Genomic DNA, 4,145 nt, shown 5'->3' with positions numbered 1-4,145 from the left:
ATTGGAGTGCCAAAGGATAATGTGGGACAACAAATACAGCCAAAGAGAAGTCATTTAAGAGATGGCATTCACATCAATACTCCTTGCTCGAGTCTGCAAACAATGCCACTGTAGGACTGTGAATATCAACCCGCGTAATCCAGGTTGCAATATAAAAACCACCATTGAACAAGTTTTCATCTTGCACAAATATCACCCAGACGTTGAAGTGCAGATGATTTTCAAGCAATTTCCTTCTCTGCCATCACAAAATGAAATGTAACCAAACTCATCCATCGCATCTTGTTTGGAATAATAGACAGGGAGAGGGGGAGAGACTCCTGTTTGGGGGAATTTAGCACAGCTGCTAGAAACAGAGGTGTCCAAACCAATACAGCCTATCCGTAGAGTCAAATATAATTTAGGGAAGTTTCTATTTGCATCTTCTCAAATAATCCCCAGCATGTGCATGTACGCCTGCGTTGTTCAGAATACGCAAAAGAAACTGCACTCCCAAAGCAATTCAGTGAGATGGGCTGCAAGGTGGCTGAATAACGCAGAGAAACCTGTAGTGCAGAGAGGAAGAACTTATTACCCTCCAAGTATTACTAAGACTACAACTCCCATCATTCCTGGCCAACAAAGGTGGGGCTCATGCTATCTCATGGCATCTTACGAAGAACTCAAAGCAGTGCACAATTGCAATGTAAGTGGAATCCTGCTGAATCAGACCATATATACAATTGTTCCAACATTCTGCTTTCTCCAGTGGTGACCCAGAATTTAACTAAGTACCGGTAGTTGTAAACTGCTCTGAAGTTTTACTTATAAACCACTGAGGGGCTTTATTTACAATTAAGTAGCATGTAAATTTTGTTAAATAAACTAACAGTGTAGCAGTCCTCTTCTATTGTTTGCGAGGTGCTGGAGACTTTCCAAGATATACAATGGTACCTCGGGTTACATACGCTTCAGGTTACAGACTCCGCTAACCCAGAAATAGTGCTTCAGGTTAAGAACTTTGCTTCAGGATGAGAACAGAAATTGTGCTCCAGCGGCGCGGCAGCAGCAGGAGGCCCCATTAGCTAAAGTGGTGCTTCTGGTTAAGAACAGTTTCAGGTTAAGTACGGACCTCCGGAACGAATTAAGTACTTAACCTGAGGTACCACTGTACTGTCTTTAAATATGAGGCTCCATTTAGCTTACCTGCCCACCAGTAGACATTCAACGCAATCCTATGCATCTCTACTCAGAAGCAACCCCATCTGAGGTCAATGGGGTTTACTTATCATCCAATATGGCAGCCTCAGTCAATTAACAAATAAATTTCACTACCAGTAGTGAATATCTGCTCCCACTTCGTGCAAACTTCATAATGCAGTGAGAAAAGAGTGTGGAAGTTTCACCTGTACGCCTGCTGTTGCTGCCTTTGTGTCAGAAAGGAGGACACTTGCACTTGCCAGTAGAGGAGAGGAGAATAGAATACAATAAATATTGACACCAACAAGAGCTATTCAGACAAAGGACTGTGTTGCTTCTTACTTTATACCCTTTGGGTGGGGCTAACCTTTTTACCAAAATTAAAATGGTCAAATCTTGCTCGCGACTTAAGAGTCACAGAATAGTGCTATCTCCTCTTTTGAATCAGAGCTTCTTTTGCTCTGGTGTAAAGTAAATCAAACTAGTCTCCATGCTAGATGATAGATATATCAGACAAACTTCCTCCACGATACGTAGTCAGCAATTTGTTTTTCACTACAGTAGTTTCTCGCAATCTTAACTCAGATGGAACACAGCAAAGATTGCCTGGTAAGAAACGCAAAGTGATTTTTTAAAAAATGGAGGGGGGGGGGATAGACGTGAGACTGATATATATATGGCTGTAAATGCATACTGCAATATATTTATTCCAGGACTCCCCCAATGGTATTCTGATACGTACAATATAAGTTTTGCCTGCCTGCAGTCACAACCTTTCCTAGACCTGCCATCCCACAAAGGTGCCTGACAATAATATTTATATTTATATTATTTATATTTATATTTATATTTATATTTATATTTATATTTATATTTATATTTATATGCCACCCATCTGACTAGGTAAGTATATTTGTGTTAGGGGAAACTGATTTGCAAAAATTGGACAAAATTGCATACAACCAGGGAATATTATTAGAAATTAGCTGATGAATCTTCATGAGGACATTGATGCAAAAATGTGGAGCACTGAAATTATGATGGCCGGGGGGGGGGTGAGAAATTCAAAGAAACTGAAATTACCCCATTGCCCATCCCTGATGGCCATGACTACAAGCAGGCATGTGCCGGCATGGCTCCACACATCCAGGAATCTCAGGAAAACAGGGTTCCCAGTTACATGGAGCCTTGCCAGTATTCATCTCACTTAATTGAATGACTAGAGAAGAGTCTGCAGTCTGGAGAACCACACAAGGGGATAGGGCGTCTATATCTACTAAGTGTGACCCCGTGGTCACACTTGTGGCTAAAGCTAATGCCCCGCTTGCATGCCAAATGTCCTACATTTTAGGAGTAGGCGGGAAATATTGTGTTGGTTCTACTCATTCCAGCCATATATTTTACGGGCAGGTGCATGCCTTGAAGCACTTTCAAATGCTGCAAACATACTGGTGCCTATAGGATAGGGTGGCATATACAGTCATACCTCATGTTACGTCCGCTTCATGTTACGTTCTTTCAGGTTATGTCCCACGTCAACCCGGAAGTACTGGAAAGGGTTACTTCCGGGTTTCGCCACTTGCGCATGTGCAGGAGCACAAAAGAACATCACACACATGCGCAGAAGCGGCTAATCGCAAACCGTGTGTGCGCAGATGCACCGCTGCGGGTTGCGCCCTTTTCATGTTGCGAACGGGCCCCATTCACAACCAGAGGTACCACTGTAAACAGTTAGGCAGATCAATGTGGTACAACCAAATAGTGTTCATAACAGGGGCAGAGGAAGGGGGACCGATGGGGGCAGTCCGTCCCGGGTGTCACCACTGAGGGGGGGTGACAAAATGCTGGGCGGAACTCACCACGGGGCCTGAAGCATGCCCGAGCCACACGTCTCTCCTGCGAGTGACACGGTGGCTTGGGCGCCCCAAACGGTCCGCCTGCCACCTCCTCCTCAGCTGTAGGGCGGCTGAGTGGGAGGAGGCAGGCAAACTCCTTGGAGGCCCGGCAGAGCGTCCTGCCCCAGCTTGCCCCGCCCCATGGGTGGCTGGCCCCACCCCTGGGTGCAGAGCATGCATGCCATCCCAGGCGCCCAATTGGCTTGCTCTGCTGCTGGTTCAGGACTGTCTACACCAGGGGAAGGACAGGAGCCACATGCCAGTGGTAGGCAGGGCCAGCGGTAAAAGTGGGTGGAGCAACAGATATAAAATTGACCTCTATCCTCTATTCTCCATTCAGGTAAGCCGGAATCAATAAGAAAGATCAAGGTCACACTCCAGACAGATAAAAACACTCAGGCAGGACAAGGGCGGATTTAGGTTTTCTGAGGCCCTAAGCTACTGAAGGTAATGGGGCCCTTTATACGTCCAGCTGTCCTTTGTCAACAACAAATTGTCACTGTTTTTTGTGTTGAATATATGCAACATGGTGATTTATGGACCTAATAGGTATCTAAAGCCATTTGCACATAACAAAATATGTATTTTATCAAAGTAATTGTGGAACTGAAATACAATTAAGAATAAGTATATTAATAGTGAAATACAATTAAGAAGTATATTAATAGTGAACACAAAACACTGTTGCTGTATGTAGTTTTTATTTAATTTGTTTTTTATCTTATATTTTGGAAATGTATATCCAGGGTTTTTTCCCCATTAATTTTTTTTGGGGGGGGGCCAAGAGAGTGGGGCGCTAAGCTATAGCTTGTTTAGTTTATACGTAAATCTGGCACTGAGGCAGGATGTGAAGTGAGTCTGGGGAGGATTGTGGCCTAAGGAAACTCCCAAGGCCCAGACAGAGATGCATTTGACCCCCGGGCTCAAGCTTTATGCCTCACACAAAACAGATCCAGGCTTGCATGAAAATATATCATGCATGAAAACATATTGTGCCCAAAATGCAATGACCTGATGGCAAAGTGCTGAACGGCCAGGTAACAAGTCAGAGAATCCAAATTATTTGTCCTG

Source organism: Podarcis melisellensis (genome assembly GCF_964234715.1).
Source record: "Podarcis melisellensis genome assembly, chromosome: 6".
Classification (NCBI taxonomy): domain Eukaryota; kingdom Metazoa; phylum Chordata; class Lepidosauria; order Squamata; family Lacertidae; genus Podarcis; species Podarcis melisellensis.
The sequence above is the reverse complement of the archived record's forward strand: the minus strand, read 5'-3'. Positions refer to the sequence as shown.